General features: G+C 47.9%; 1 pseudogene; it reads right to left on the bottom strand.

The window, feature by feature from the left end:
• Window positions 1-7,765: 7,765 nt before the first annotated feature.
• On the bottom strand, window positions 7,766-16,962 carry LOC120667577 (annotated as a pseudogene).
• Window positions 16,963-17,254: the final 292 nt, after the last annotated feature.

The raw sequence follows: 17,254 nt of genomic DNA, 5'->3' as shown, positions 1-17,254 counted from the left end.
GGAATCACATTTTCTATTTTAGCATTTATATTTTATTTATAAAACATTCAAATCATTTATAAAAGCACTGCCCAATTTAAATCAATAACTCAATCATACATGCGTCAATAATTCTGAAATTTCAACCATAGAACATGCATCACATGACTAACCTACCATAAAAATTTCATAGCAAAAGGAGCAACACAACTTCAGATACAAATTTATCCCTAACAAGCATAGATAAATATCTAGAACAACATTTTTCTACTAACACATACAAGATTATACATTCAATGCATAGATACACTCACAAGGATTCTAAACCATCTTCATTTGCATTTTTCTGATTTTTCTATGATTTACTATGACTTTTAGAAGTTTCAGCCAAACTATTGCAAAAGAACCCTTCGCATCACTATTCACCTGAGTCTATAGCTATGCAAATAACCCCCTGAACTTGTTTAAATTCTTGCTCGAGGTCCCTGGTCGCGAAACAGAGCAGGGGCGGCGATTTCTGGCCCGATTCCGGCGGCAGGGCTCAACGGCGGCATGGGGGAAGTTGGAGAAAAGCTAGAGGGACTCGAGAGCTACCTCTGGGTGGTCTCGGTTGATGCCGGGGTGGCCGGAGGAGGGCCGTCGATGGGAGCAGTACTTCGGATGGCGATGGTGGCGGCGTGTGGCGGCGCTCCGGTGAGTGGCCGGCGACAGGGCGGCCATGGGAGGGTTCAGCAGGGCCGGACGAAGTGTGGGCGCTCGGCAGCGCGGCACAGAGGCGCGTGCGCGTGTCTCGCGGCGAGCAGCAGCATGCCGGCGGCGGCATGACTCGAGAACGAGCACGGAAACTCACGGAACGCGCTGGAACGAGGAGAGCATGAGCTTCAGGGAGTCGAGGAAAGTCGATTCTAGCCTTTGGTTGTCGAAGATGATGACCGGAAGTGGGAGTTCACCGCCGAGCGGATCTCGGTGGCCATGGCAGGCTACGGTGATGAGCTCAAGTGCGACCAGGAGGGGCTGGCGTGGTCTGAGGAGGAGAGGAGGGATGGGAACATGCAGAAGGAGGAAGGGCAGCACGGCATAGAGGAGAGGAGCGTTGCGGCGTCACGCACGGACGGCGCCGTGGCAAAGTTGGGCACGGGAGCGAGCTGGCCGGTTCGGGAGGCTTCGAGAGCGAGGATAGGCACGGGAGGAGGAAGAGGAGATGACAACTGGGCCCACAACTAGGTAAAATGTCTGGGATGTTACAATCCTACCCCCTTAAAGAAATCTCGTCCCGAGATTTAAGTGGAGAAGAGATAAAGGAGAACAATCGATAAACTCAGGGACAAGGATCGACCGATGTGGGTGCTAGTCTCTAGATTAATCAATATAGCTGATTTTAACAGTATAAACATTGCCAGCTGATTTGCTAATTCCTTGCTCGACATGGTCCTGGAAGACATAAGTTGCATAGCAATCAGACCGTCATTACCTAACTGAAGATTAATCATGCCACGGTGTGAGCTAATCAATTATTTTTCCACACTAAAAAGCTCCAGGGCTTCAGCTTTTGCAGCAAGTGACTGTGGATAATATATGTGGACACAATCACCATCAAAGTCGGCTGAAAAGGCCGGTTGATCATTCTCGTACTAGCAGAAAGTAGGATTTTTTTTACAAAGAAGAGAGGTTCTAAGCTTCTCACGAACATGAATCAAGGAGATTTCTGAGAAGAATCAAATTCTCAATTTAATGGTGAATCTAGATAGAAAAGACATCCAGGTGAGTTTTAAGGAACTCAGAGAAACTGGAAAGAAAGGACATCAAGATAAGTTTTTCTCAAGAATATTCTTGCTCGATATTGTTTGTTAATTAACTTGCATGATGCAGGATGCACATGATGCCATGCCAGGTAGTGTACTACTACCCCAGAAACTCAAACCTAAAACAACCCGTTCGCGTCGTTATTTGTCTAGGGCCTACCCCCTTAAAAGATCAAACCAGAGAAAAATGATTCCAAAGATTTCACAAAAAGAATTGGCGATGTAGTTTCATCCACATGCACTCAAGCACCAGCGCGCACCTAGTAGCACAATCGCATGGTGGCCACACACGCGAGGCCCTAGGTTCCGTCACGGCACTAGAGATCATGGGACAAATCTCCACCACATAAGAACCAATAATAACACCCCGAATATCTCAAATAGATCGAACGAGATTACAGAAGTCGAAAGCAACCAGAGAACGTACTTAAAAGCATGAATACATATGGTCAGCCAAACTACCACCGATGTTTCCTTAACCCTGCCTGGCCCAACAATGCAACGTGATGTCATGCAATAGTATGGTTGCCATGCAACAAATATGCGACCTCATTCATGTTTATTTGAGCAAGAATGTAAGCGGATCGGAGTTAGGTGTATGAATCAAGACGATTAGAATTGAACGAATATGAACGCTAGAAGAACAACATGATGCTTCTGATCATCGAGAATAGCCGGAGGTGCGCTGTGGAACAAATGGATCACCACTAGAGTCACTGATGAAAGAAGCAAGACGGTCGGTCTCAGACATGGCAATGAGCTTTTGGTCCATGACAGCTAGGCCCGAGCCCACATATCAGGTACAAGTATCTACATAAGCATAAACTACCTGCTCCATCCCAAGAGATAATATTAATACTAACTATTAGTACTCTACTACTTAGTTATTAGAACTACTAGCTTACTCCTCAGAGCTGACCCTGAGGCTGAGGCTTGACCTACGTTCAAATAAATAAAACTAGGGCACCAGAAGCTGGTCGAACAAATGGTCCAGAGATGAGGACATACAATTCCCAATTAACATAGATCAAATGTAGAAAACACCAATACTTGAATAAATTGGAAAGGTCATTGAGTCATGGCTAGGAAAATTTTTGCTCGTGCGATAGTATATTAAGAAAATCGACTAGGAGATTCTTCTTTGGATAATATCCTTATTTGGGCTTTCGAAGATAAAGAGAATGTTAAGAAAGACCTGACCATTACTACTGAGTCGTAACTATAAGCATAGAAGGCACTGGATCAAGGGGCCAAGTTTAGTCTGGAGGTCCATATGAACATTCCCCTAAGGTCGTTAAAATTTCTATAATATGTAAATCTATAATTTCTCACATCTTTCTCATAATCAAGTTTTTCAGGAAAAATTATTTGGATAGCTAGAAGTTGGACCGATAGTAGTGCAGCGCAAAATTTCAAAACAGCGATATATGCTCTTAATGAACGAGTGAGTATTGGATGCACCAGAAAAACCACCAAAAACTCCACACATGATGATATGATGATGCATGCTCGTCTAATTTTGTCCTCTCCAAAATTTGCCAATATAATTATTTGGCAATATACGTGAATACTCGGTGGCATATATACGTACTCTCCCAATTATACATCTAGTCGTTTTGTACTCGACCTATCTCATGTAATTGTTTGTTAGTGTACCTGCAGAAAAAAATTGCAATATATATGTATACATCCACGACTGGACCCTTCGTGCCAGCACACACGAACGGCCCCCATGTGTCCTACGCCACATGGGTAACACATATGCAGTTGCCCACATATTCACACATACATCACCATCTACTATAGAGATGGCGCCCATGCGTTCAACGCTGCATGGACAGCACTGCATACGCTACCGAGGCAACGTATTCACTTCCCGTACAAATCGCCTTACGGGACACCCAAGGGTAAACGTATCCCAAGGTACATGGTCATGGCCAATCGCATGACAGATTTACATCTCGTAACATTTCCTTACGAGATGGCCGTGATTGCAATCACACGGCGGGAAGTCCGCACTCCATATCAGGCGGCAGATAGCGACAGGCTCATTTGAATGGAGCCTTATCACCTCCTCGTATGCTCATCATACGGGACCCGCGCACGTATGAAACACGTGGGCTATTCTAAGGGACTACCAAGAATGCTTACCTTGCTTACCTTAGCGTAGGTGCGTCGATACAATATTAAATAAAGGTTATGCAAGAAAGTAAGTTTTGACATAAATGTAATGTGCCGGAGGTTAGTTGTTATTATATAGAGCCACCTTATATAACACAACTATAAACATAGGGCTTACGAACTAATTTCTCCTAATCCCTTAAGCGCAAAGAAACATATTTTCCTAAAACTCATTTTTAATTTTGAAAACACTAAAAATAATCATGCTAGTACCTTCCCCGGTGTATTTCAGCTCTGATACCAGCTGTGACAGAATCGCCAAGTTAAACAGCTTAATTAAGCGTAATGGCCATCATTTGAACGCATCAGGCGCATTAGCTTAATTAAGTGTAACCTGATAGCCTGTTTCCAACCCACAGGCCGATCGAAACACACCAGAAGTCCCGCGCGACGGCGAGCGCAGACAGTACCAGCATGATACAATTTTACAAAATAGTAAACAATATTAAGGTATTTACAAAATAGCTTTTACAAATTAAAGTTCATATAACAGATAACAACAGCGGTAGAGAGAGTCTAACCTGAGGAAGATTTTTATTAGAAACCAACTGAAATAAAATGAAATAAAACGATAACTATGGAGACGTGAGGACGTCACATCGAGTCCACCGATGTTAATCCTGGTTAGCCTCTATACCTGAAACAGGGTAAACAACAAACCCTGAGTATACTAATACTCAGCAAGACTTACCCGACTAAGGGTATACTTAGCCCATTATCTAGACATGCAAGGCTTTTGGCTGGTGGGTTTGTTTTGCCAAAAAGCATCTAAAATATATCCTTAACTTCAAAATTTTAGCTCCAAGTTATAGTTATAAAGTTGCTACACATCTATGATTTGCAGATCTATAACAATCAATGTGAAAACATAATTGATTAAATAACATCAACATGTATCATATCATTTCGTTTCATTTCCTTACTACGATGTGACTCGGAGATCAAGGTGCTCATGTCCGAGAGCGACTGACAGCGAATCGATCCGATTTAACCTTGCAAGGTGGACCTAACCAACACAGCACATATTTGTCCTGTCGGACAATACGAACCAACCATTTCCCTCCCCGCCTCGAACTACAGAACCGCCCCACCTTGCATATAGTCAACCGAGCCCTACGAGAGACCACCAAAAGTAAACATATCCATCCCAATTCTCCGCGGCCACTCGACTGCCCTAAGGGGTGGGTAGAAGTTCTGTACTTTTGAAACAAGGCAGTACTAGGCTTACCGGTTTCGACTACCTCCTACTCCCGGTATGCGGTTAGTACAATTCAAACATGATCAGCAGGACCAACAACGGTACGGTCCTCAATCGACTCGGACGGGGCTAAGACACCCAGGAACCCTGTCCTGCTGCCATACCTATATATCATCAACATTTCCCCATCCGGTCTCAAATTTCCAATCATTCCATATTGTATTCCATATCTCATATACTGGAATATAAAGATAACTATAAATCTCGCGAGTAACCGGAAATTACTCGACTTCTAAGTATCCTATATCTCGGGAGTGCAAAAAGTTACTCGACTTCTATCGAAAAGTATTAAGCATAGCATTTCTATCATCCTATACATGCTAGTATAATTCAGGGAAACCTAGGGATCATGCAACTAGGGTTCCAATCAACTCCTGAAACGTAATGCACAAGTAATAAATACATATATAGGTGTCATAATTTCAAATAATAGGATGTGCACCGGGGCTTGGCTAGGATTAACACTAAATCAGTGTTAGTTAGATGATACTCGCTTGGCGAGCATCTTCTTTTGGTCATGCACATCGGAAACCATCCGTCCAGCTTCTAGATGTGTCCACCATACACTGTCTTGTGGTTCGGTTCTGTCGTCACGTGCTTCATATCCACACGTTGTACACCTAGCGTACCTAAATGAGATGCAAAAATGATGATACATGAATACATGGAAGTGCAATAGGCAATCCATCAAAAAGCACAAGCAAGACATGCACAAGGTCACGACGGCATGAACGTGAGCATGATGCAATGCAATGCAATTAAAGAGAAAGACATGACTAGACAAACAGTTATTGAGTAACCACAACAAACAAAGCTCACCAATACTCCTAATAATATACTGTACCAATTTCACATGCTCAAGTTTTATATTTTATTGATTATGCAAAATAGAAATCTTTATTGCACTTAATCGTGTGAGAGCAAGTTAAATGTAACACTTCATATTTTCTGTAAACACATAGCCATATTATATTTTCCTAGACCAACATAATACCATACAAGGGCAGTGGAATCACATTTTCTATTTTAGCATTTATATTTTATTTATAAAACATTCAAATCATTTATAAAAGCACTGCTCAATTTAAATCAATAACTCAATCATACATGCATCAATAATTCTGAAATTTCAACCATAGAACATGCATCACATGACTAACCTACCATAAAAATTTCATAGCAAAAGGAGCAACACAACTTCAGATACAAATTTATCCCTAACAAGCATAGATAAATATCTAGAACAACATTTTTCTACTAACACATACAAGATTATACATTCAATGCATAGATACACTCACAAGGATTCTAAACCATCTTCATTTGCATTTTTCTGATTTTTCTATGATTTACTATGACTTTTAGAAGTTTCAGCCAAACTATTGCAAAAGAACCCTTCGCATCACTATTCACCTGAGTCTATAGCTATGCAAATAACCCCCTGAACTTGTTTAAATTCTTGCTCGAGGTCCCTGGTCGCGAAACAGAGCAGGGGCGGCGATTTCTGGCCCGATTCCGGCGGCAGGGCTCAACGACGGCATGGGGGAAGTTGGAGAAAAGCTAGAGGGACTCGAGAGCTACCTCTGGGTGGTCTCGGTTGATGCCGGGGTGGCCGGAGGAGGGCCGGCGATGGGAGCAGTACTTCGGATGGCGATGGTGGCGGCGTGTGGCGGCGCTCCGGTGAGTGGCCGGCGACAGGGCGGCCATGGGAGGGTTCAGCAGGGCCGGACGAAGTGTGGGCGCTCGGCGGCGCGGCACAGAGGCGCGTGCGCGTGTCTCGCGGCGAGCAGCAGCATGCCGGCGGCGGCATGACTCGAGAACGAGCGCGGAAACTCACGGAACGCGCTGGAACGAGGAGAGCATGAGCTTCAGGGAGTCAAGGAAAGTCGATTCTAGCCTTTGGTTGTCGAAGATGATGACCGGAAGTGGGAGTTCACCGCCGAGCGGATCTCGGTGGCCATGGCAGGCTACGGTGATGAGCTCAAGTGCGACCAGGAGGGGCTGGCGTGGTCTGAGGAGGAGAGGAGGGATGGGAACATGCAGAAGGAGGAAGGGCAGCACGGCATAGAGGAGAGGAGCGTTGCGGCGTCACGCACGGACGGCGCCGTGGCAAAGTTGGGCACGGGAGCGAGCTGGCCGGTTCGGGAGGCTTCGAGAGCGAGGATAGGCACGGGAGGAGGAAGAGGAGATGACAACTGGGCCCACAACTAGGTAAAATATCTGGGATGTTACACTAGGGGACCCACAACTACTGATGTAATCTAATGTGGTATAGAATACTTGAGGCCCGCCTAGGTCCTTTTGGAGGTGTCCCGAGCCCCGAAGTGAGAGGCACTAACAAAATGAGAGATTGAGAGCTGCTGGGGCAAGGGGACTCCCCCCCACCACCAGCACCACCAATTTTTAGGCACCATGGATGAAGCATGGGGGCTGGAGGTAGAAGATGACCTCATCTTCGCGACTTTGCCCCATCTTTATTTCCTGGATCCCTCCCCCGCCGCAAGAGAGGCGGGCACCTGCTTCCTGGCTACTTGGACTTGCATACCTACCTATGGTGGTAGAAGACGACCTCATCTTCATGACTTGCCCCCATCTTTATTTCCTGGATCCCTCCCCCGCCGCGGGGGAGGGGCACCTGCTCCCGCTGAGGTTCTCGCAGGTCCGTAGAAGGTTGGCCACTTGACCTTGTCTGCAATAGGAAATTCAATATTGTCAGAGCAGCTCCAGCTTTGGTTTTTGGTTAGTGCTACGAGGAAAAAGAGAAACATTATTAGAGTGCAGATCTAGAGAGTGTGGTCTGCCATGTTGATAGGGCAGATATGGGATATAGTCCACAAGGCACGAGTTGTCGAGTAGTTCTATGGGCTTGAAGCCTCTCTAGAACACAAGTCGGCCTTGCAGTGAGGCGATGATTAAATCTAGATGATCATTTGAGAGAATCTTGGCTTCTTCTTTTAAGTCCGAGTAGTTAGCGAAGATGGGTGCCCCTCGACCAGTGGTGGCATCCTCATCCTCGTGGTTGAGTGGATGATCCAAATCTTCCTCCAATGTGGAGGAAAAGATGGATTTGATGGATTTCTTGTAGATAGAAGCCGCATTGCGTAGCCCGAACAGGGGTCAAGTACGCAGGATGTCGGATCGGGTGGAATCCGATCTAAGATTTAGAGGAGGGCGAGTTGAACTCGTGTCAAAAAAGAGTTTTTCCTTGATCTCCCTGGTAATGTTAGGAAGCAGCATCTCGCCGAGATTGCCGACGGGATTGTTGACAACACTGCTCCGCCTTGCTGAAGATGCCTCCGACCTCCTGGGGTTGGCTAGGTGGCTATCGAAGCCACCTGAGCCGTTGGCAATGCAGACCTGGGAGCCGAAGACGAAGGTGGTGCCTTGTTAGGCACAGTGCATTTGATTCTGAAGTTGGCCATCGAGGTCACCAGATGGATCTTGATGAAGACCCCTACCTGGCGTGCTAGCTGTCGGTGTTTAGTCACTAAGCCCACCAAGAAATAACCCAAGGGGGTAGATTGTAGGTAGGGCTTCGACGAGATCTGAAACCGATGGTGCAAGGAACATAAAGTTTTAGACAGATTCGGGCCGCGAGAAATACCCTACATCCTATTGATGGTTTATATTGTCTTAGAGGTTGATGATGTAGATTATGTTTTGGAGAGATCCCTGACCACTCTTATAGAGTCTGGGGGGATAGTGTTACGTGGAAATCCTAGCCGAATACTACTATAGGAGTTCTTCCCAAATACAATCGGGTAGTTTCTTATTATTTAGCTAGTTCTACTTTTGTACGGGTAGTCCCACTACACTATCTTTTATTCTAGAATAAGGTACATTCCATGCACTATCATTTATTCTAGAATATTCCACACCTGTGAGTAGTCCCACTACTTCGAGTCTGACAGCGCGATCAAAATAACATGTAATGTACCTGGTGACATGGTCTTCAAGCTACTTCGTGAAACGATTATAAGATGCTTCTCTTCTCATGGGACGTCTATTATGGTGGGTTCGAGGTTAGGGTTTGTACCCGTCACTTGTATGACCTCGAATCTATTGCATGTGACATGGCTAGGTACGCCGCCGGAGACGTTAAAACATGCACTTTGACTTCACCAACTTTTGAGGTCTACAATGAAGAAAAAATGTCTAGTTGTTTGTTTTAACCTGAGATCTTCCTTACCTTAATATTGACCTGCCTATAGCAATGAATCCATTTTTTAAGAAAAGTATGTTCCGCAACCTTTTCAAATAAATTTTCAAAAGAGCTTGGTTTATTTTTTGTCTTATTATAGGCGACCAAAACGGCGGGTGGATTTTATGAAAACTTAAGATTTTATTTTCAAATATTCCAGAACCGGGGTTTGGCTGCGGATTGATTTTGAGAAAAATTGTAGACTTTTTTGCAAAGTTACCTGAGAGAGGAGGCTACACTGCGGACTGATTTATCTAAAGTTCAGTAGTTTTTTTTTTTGCAAAATAACTGGAACTCGAATGATCTGCCCGGCCGATTTGACGGTTGGGAATAGCCGGTGACGTGGCCACGCTGGCTGGCTGGCTGGCTACCTTTTGGTGCGTGGATCATATTGTAAAATATGCAAGCAATAATATGTAATATGCATCCGTGATTGAATTTGTACCTTCTTATCCCTGAATAAGAAGAGGCCAACCAGGGCATCGCTGTGGGCATATTGGTCTTGTTTGGATGCGCGCTAGAATCCTAACGCTAGAAGAGAATCTTTCCCGCATGAAGGGCTGAATGAAGTCTATTTGCAAAATCTTTTTAGGGATGGGTGTAACTTTTCGCGACGAATTTAATGACGGTAATTAATCGATGATTAGCTACAGTGATGCTACAGTGTCATCATATAATCGCGCGGTCAAAGGCCTCATTAGATTCTTCAGGGTCACTAGCGCGGGGGTTCTGGAGTTGGTTTTGTAAACTGACTTTGTTTGACACCGTAATAATCGGTCAAAGTGTCACTATTCACTAGCGTGCTACAAAACCAAACAGGGCCATTACAAAGATGGTTGAGTGCATGCCTCGTTACGGAATGAAGACTATCCGTTTGTTTTCATCTAAAAAAACAAGGTGCGTATGCTAACCAGACCTCCCGGTCCCTCCATTGTTAATTTGATACTATGATGGCTATGCTTGCAGATATTCAATCAAGCGCGTCGACAAGAATAATTCCTCCCCAAAACAGCACAGCGCCACTATTTTCCACGGAAACCTGAAATTCAGGCATCTAGCTCTTTATTGCAACCATTGGGCATGCGTTCAGAAACAGATGTTCAGTACAGCTGATATACTGGTATGCCGTGGCAGTATGTGGTATGGTAGAACTGAAACAGAGCATCTGCCTTTATTTGCAAGATGGTACTAGGATTCATACATCAGTGAGGATGAGATGGCAGAGTTACATTGGTGACATGGTCCGTCGATGCCACTGAAGCTAATGAATTATGGGTTTTTTTTATCCAAGCCATTACAATTCTGCAAGTTTGGAGAAATATCATTACAATTCAGGTATTAGGAGAGATGCCATTACAATTTTTGTTCTCCTTGATCTATGCCATTTTCTACGCATGGAAGGAGCTCGGGCCCACTGACAGGTCCGTATACGGCAGACCAGGACACGGCGTTAATGTAACACCCCTGTGTTAATTGTGCTCGCTAATCACGAGTTAACTCGCTAATCATGGACTCAAGTTTTCCGTTAGCGCTAATCGCATTCGCATAGTAAACGTCTATTTAGCGATGTTCGATCTCGTTTTTCTCCTTGATCCGAGCTCTAAATCAACTTTCGCCCGAAACGAAAGTTGTAGCTCTTCTTTTGCTCTATAATTTCTATTTTGGCCAAATTTCAAGTTCCTATATAAAGATTTGAGTTCTGGCCGGTCAAACACGGATCAAAATCATCCAATTTGTGTCACTGTGTTTCACTGTGCTCGCCACGGTGTCACCCGACGCCATACCGGCGATTGTGGCCGGCGGCGCCTCCTCCACACGTCGGCCGTCGGCGATCCTCGCACACCGCGCAGAGGCGTCCTTATCCGGTCGCGGTGCTGTCTATCGTTTCTCCTCCATTTCATCCCCATCCTCGGGCTCGCGCGGAGCTAGGCCGAGCAAAGCTCGCCGCCGTCTGTCCCGCCGGCTAACCCTCGAAACCCGGCCTCGATTCGCCGCGCCCAGAGCCGCGCGACCTTGCTGTCCACCTCCTCCGCTCCATCCCGTGGCCGTTCAAGCCGCTCCCCGGCCAAATCGGCGTCCAGACCGCCGCCGCCATCGTCGTCCGCCGTCGAGCTCCGCCCCTCTACGCCGAGCTCCCTCCCCCGGCCATCCTCCGCTTCAAATTGAACCGCGGTGAGCTTCCCCGCGACCTCCTCGCCCTCCCCGACCTTTTCCCCACTCGATTCCGCGGCTACCGCCGCCACAGCGCCGCCGCGCCGCCGTGGCCGCGCCGCCGCCACAGCGCCGCCGCGCTGCCGTGGCCGCGCCGCCGCCACAGCGCGTACGCCGCCGGCCCTCTCTGCGCGCGCTCGCGCGCAACCACCACGCGCCCTAGGGCCGCCGGGACCCTCTGGCCGCGGTGCCGCCCGCCTCCGCCGCCGGCCGGCCATGGCCGAACCGGAACGCGGCGCCGCCGCGTGAGCCCCGCCCTGCGCCGCCGAGAGCCGCCGCGCGGGGCCTCCCTGCGCCTCCCTGCGGCCGCCCCTGACCCGCTGTGCCGGCCCCGCCGAGTGCCCTAGCTGCGGCCGGGCCTGGCCCTGCCGCCGGCGAGCCGCGGGCCGGCGGGGGTGGCGCCGCTGCGCCGGCCAGGGCGCTGGCCGCGCGCGCGGGCGAAGCAGAGGAAGGGGGGCGAGCTGGGCTCCCTGACGGGTGGGGCCCGGCTGTCAGCCCCCTTTTTATGTTTTTTCTTTTTACTTATTTTCGGTTGAAAGTTCTTAATTGCTTAATAAATCACAGAAAAAATGTGAAAAATGCCAAACAAATTTTGTTAGGTTTATAAAATCAAGATCTTCAGAGGAAAAATGCTTGTGCATGTGAAATGCCACTTTTGCCCCTGCTAAAAATTCGGGGTGTGTTTAAGCTAGTTTAATTTTTACCGGTTGTTCCGTTGCTCAAAAATTTATGAAATTTATTCAGTAGATTACTCTTCGCATGTGTAGTCCACTGGAAAAGTTTCAGGTGCTTAGACTTGTGCATGTTTGTGGATCTTTTATTGCTTGTTTTCCTTTTCTAGGGCTAAAAGAAATGCTTTTCTATAGCAACAAATGTTGGTAATTTATTTATACACTCCGTATCAGTAGTTTTTCATGATAGCAAAGTTGTGCTAATAGTTCCCTATGGCGTGTTAAGTTTTGATCTTTAATTAGTTCCTAGCTTCAATTTTATCCTTTATTCTTGTGGTTATTTGATTATTATTTCATGCATGTGTAACCTTAGCAAAGCAAACCTCTGTCTTAATCCATGCTTTTCTAAGCAAGTTTAGTAGTTGTTGTTTTGAAGGAAACACTTCAGGCTAAAACGAGTTAAACTTCTGAACTGCATGGCGTTGCATCATTTTGAAATGCATCGCATCGTAAGCACTCATGCGTCGCACTGTGTCCTAACTGTTGCATGGCATTCTTTTTCATACGTGTATACGCCGCGAATGAAGTCGCCTACGAGCTGATCGCCGAGCCGACCCAGGAGCCGCAGGCGGGAGAGCAGCAGGAGGACACAGGCGAGCCCCCTTGCGAAGAAGTTGCTAACCCCGCTGACCTGCAAGGCAAGCCCCGGAGCATAACCATAATTTAATTATTCAATATTTATTTAAGTATTTGTGCATTTAAGTATTAAGAGTTGTATGAAACCCTAGTATGTATGTTCTCCCTAGGTACCTGAGAGTCCATACTAGTGTGCAGGTATCGTTAGCAATGCTATGCTAAGTAGGATCTCGGTAAAAGTCGAGTGATTACTGTCACTCACGAGTTTTAGGATCTTCGTTCCTTAGCTATGGCTTTGAAATGAGTTGTTGAGTAAAAAGAAATGGAGACCGGGCGGAAATGAGTGGATTATTGGTATGGAATGGATGAAAAGTAAGCCTCCGCTTGTGTCGATTGAGGACCGTACCGTTGTTGGCAGTGCTGACTGTGTTTGAACAGTACTAACCATATGCCGGGAGTAGGAGGTAGTCGAAACCGGTAAGCTAATTACCTGAATTGCAACGATATTTTGAATCGCGACCTGCTATTCTGGGAGTGGAATGATGGCGGGTGTTGGATTGTATGTCGCCTCTGGGTTCTCTGGGAGTTCGCCGTGAGGGACCCTTCACCCGGGTTTTGGCAGGCGTGATTCAGATGTCGGGGTGATGATGGGAACAGTTGACGTGTGTGACCCGACGGGGTTTTCACGTGTCGTGTGAGTTAGGTCCACCTTGCAAGGTTAAATCGGATCGATTCGCCGTCTCTCTCGGTTAAGAGAACCTTGGTCACTTTGTCACATCGTAGTAAGAAAGTGAAATGAGAACGGAATGGAAAAGGGCTGGTTTGTGAGTTACTGAAGAATAATATGATCCACCATGTGTGCTCTAGATGTGTAAGCGAATTTAGTTAATACTCGCTGTATTAATTGGAGCTAAAATATTGAAAGTAAGGATTCACTTCTAGCAGCCTTTCAGCAAAAGAACTCCAGAGCCAAAAAGCTTTGCATGTCTAGGTAATGGGCTAAGTATACCCAAAGTCGGGTAAGCCTTACTGAGTATTAGTATACTCAAGGTTGTAGCGAAAATGACCTCTCATGTCATATTTCAATATAATGTTTTGGTGATTGATATAGACAACACAACACTTGGACTAATATGATTGTTAAGATCACCATTCTCATGCTTTTAGGTTCAAGTGATGACAAAGAGAAGATAGGCGTAGCTAGGCCCGAAGGGCCGCCCCTACGGGGGTTCCGCTTCGGTCCAAGGGACAAGAATTGAAGAGACCGTGAAGAAATCCAAGTCAAAGAAATCAAGACAGAGGAAATTCTATACACCGGTTAAACCGGTGTCGAAGAAATTGCATACGTCGGTGCAATGACTTGGAATAGTTCTGGAGTGTCTTACGCTCACCGGTTGAACCGACGCTACGGAAGTTATATACGTCGGTGCATTGACAGATGAAGACCGAGGAAAATACATACACCGGTTGAACCGATGATGCACCGGTCAATCTCATCGGTTCAGTTGTCCAGAGAGGTGATTTTTCATGGAATGTATAGAAGTTACACTCACTGGTTAAACCGACGATACATCGGTTAAACCGACAATACACCGGTTGATTGCCAACGGCTAGTTTTCAAGTAGGCAGTTTTCATACACCGGTTGAACCGGTGATGGCTATTGGAGGAGCGTCGGTTTAACCGGCGTTACAAGCTTTTTCTGTCAGCTTTCCTCCAACGGCTAGTTTGAGGGGTTGGGCTATATATATGCCACCCCACGCCTCATTTGAGGTTGCTGGAGACCATTGAAGCATACAAGTGTTGAAGAACACCTCCAACCACCATAGAGCTTAATTGTACATCATATAGGCTTAAGCACACTTGTGAGAGTGCTTAGTGTTTGTTTAGGCTTAGTTCTTGAGAGAACTAGCTTGAGAGAAAGCCTTGTTGCGGCAAGCAACTTGTGATCCGTCGTGTGACCCTCCGTCTTGGTGTGGAGTGGCAACGACACTTTGTGCGGGGGAAGAGGAGGCCCCCTCCTTGGTGGAGAACCTCCGTAGTGGATTACGGCCGGGTGACCGAGAGAGACGGTGGCGGTGCACGAGAATTAGTGTCTTAGGGGCACTTGCCTTTGCTTGCCGGCATAGCCTTGGTGGCGTAGTACAAGACGGTGATCGGAAGAGTCTCGGTGTCCCGTGGACGTAGGCGTTTATGCCGAACCACGTTACATGACCGTGTCTACTCGAGAGTTTGCATCCCTCTTGCACTTACTTCTTTACTTACCGCATTATGTTTCCGCATTTACTATATCTTGCGTACCTTCACTTTCCTAGTTAGTTTGATTAGGATTGGCTAGGTTGCAAGTCTTTTAGGGGTAAGTAGAGAGTAGTATAGATAAACCTTAGTCATAACTAGCATGTATAGGACGTGTTAGGTTTATCTTATGCAAGTAGTTTGAGTCATAGGTTAAAAAGCGATTAGCAACCCTATTCACCCCCTCCCCCTCTAGGGTCGGACACCCCGGTGATCCTTACAAGGGTTGTTGTTGTAACCCTTTTTAGCAGGTTGTGTCCCCGCTGACTTCGAGGAGGTCTGTGCGTCCTGGATTGGACAGCCGAAGCCTCCGGGTTGGACCGTCGAGTGGGCCCCGTCTTCCCCGTGAAGACCGGGCAGGTTGGCATCACATCGGTGGGCATGATGTGGAGCTCACCTTATATCGTCGTCGTGGATATCGTATTGTATCTCGAACTCGGTTTTTAAACTTCCGCTGTGCTTTTGAACTCTGTCGTTTGTATTTAAACCTTTTTATGTAAACCCTGTGTTGTAAATTAATTTGAAGATTTTCTGTATGCCAGTATCACCTGTGCTCGTCTTCGTACGGGTCTACTAATGCAATTGTGATCCTGGAGTACAGTAGTTTAATCGGGATTTACCCGACAACATGTCAGATTACACCGTTTTAAGTGCACATTAACTTGATTAAGTATTAAGATTATGGTTAGCGCACTTAAGCCGGTTTAATTTGGGCGGTGCTGCTACAGTTAACTGTCTGCCCGGACGGCCGACTGCTCCTTACCCGGTGCTCACCTCTCCCTCTCTGTTCCCACTGGCGCCAACCCCAGCGCCGCCGCAGCCATCGCCGGAGGCCCGACCACCGCAGGAGCCCCGCGCCCGCCCCTGCAGGAGGTCCCGCAGCCGCGACAGCAAGCTGCGGATCTGCGGCGGCCGCTTCGAACCGGAGGAGATGCAGGAACCTTTGGTGGTGGTGGTGCTGGCAGACGTCCTGCTGCCGCTTGGCCTGCTTGTGCGACGGCAGGTGGCGCTTGCGGCGCTTCTTCTCGCAGGCGATGCCGCGCGTCTTGGCCTGGCTATCGCGGACCTCGGGGCGGCAGCCGTGCTCCTCGAAGGCGGCGTGGAGGTGGACGGGGAGTGCATCCAGGCTGCCCCACGCCTGCTTGAGCGGGCACGGGCACGGCGCCGACGGGGACGGGTGGCTGAAGAAGGGGCACCTCGGCGCGTGCACCTTGGTCTTGCCTATCTGGTCCAGGTAGCGGAGGAACTCGAGCACGTGCGCGCCGCTGCAGCGGGCCAGCTCCAGCACGGCCGGTTGTTGCGCAGGTACTGCCCGAACGTCTGCCAATCCCGCCGCTTCTGCGACTCGTACCGGCTCGGCCGCGCCGCCGCCGCGCCCAGGCTGTCCGCCGCGGCCGCCATGCCGGCCATCTCCATGGCTCACTCGCCGCCTGTCCACGCAAGCCAACCCATATATGCACCAGGTAGCTAGAAGAAGCTCGATCGGTGGAAACTGGAAAGGGACGGGAGGAGGCCAGCAGATGAGCAAGCTTGGGGAGAGCTGTGGGGAAGAAGATGTGGTACTCGCACGCTTCCTCTCACTACACCAGTGACCGCCCGCCCACAGGTCCGGCGATGGGCAAGGCGACGCGGTGGTTCCGCAGCTTCCTGGGCAGGCAAGAAGGAGCAGGCCAAAGACCAGAGGCGCCAGCGGGAGGACCAGCAACCGCTGCCCCCGCCGGCCAGCCAGCGCCAAGCGCTGGGGCTTCGGCAAGTCCTCCCGGGACTCGACGGAGGCCACTGCCGCCGCCGCTCAGGCGTCCGTCTCTGCCGGCAACGCGGCGATCGGGGATGAGGAAAGCAAACTGGCAGCACGGAGAGTTAACGCCGTGGGCTGCTCTACTCGTATACGGGCCTGTCAGTGGGCCCGAGCTCCTTCCATACGTAGAAAATGGCATAGATCAAGGTGACTAAAAATTGTAATGGCATATCTCCTAATACATGAATTATAATGGCATTTCTCCAAACTTGCAGAATTGTAAT

Source organism: Panicum virgatum, chromosome 3N, assembly GCF_016808335.1.
Source record: "Panicum virgatum strain AP13 chromosome 3N, P.virgatum_v5, whole genome shotgun sequence".
In the NCBI taxonomy this organism is placed as follows: Eukaryota; Viridiplantae; Streptophyta; class Magnoliopsida; order Poales; family Poaceae; genus Panicum; species Panicum virgatum.
Note: the sequence above shows the minus strand (reverse complement) of the source record. Positions and strands in the feature narration are given on the sequence as shown.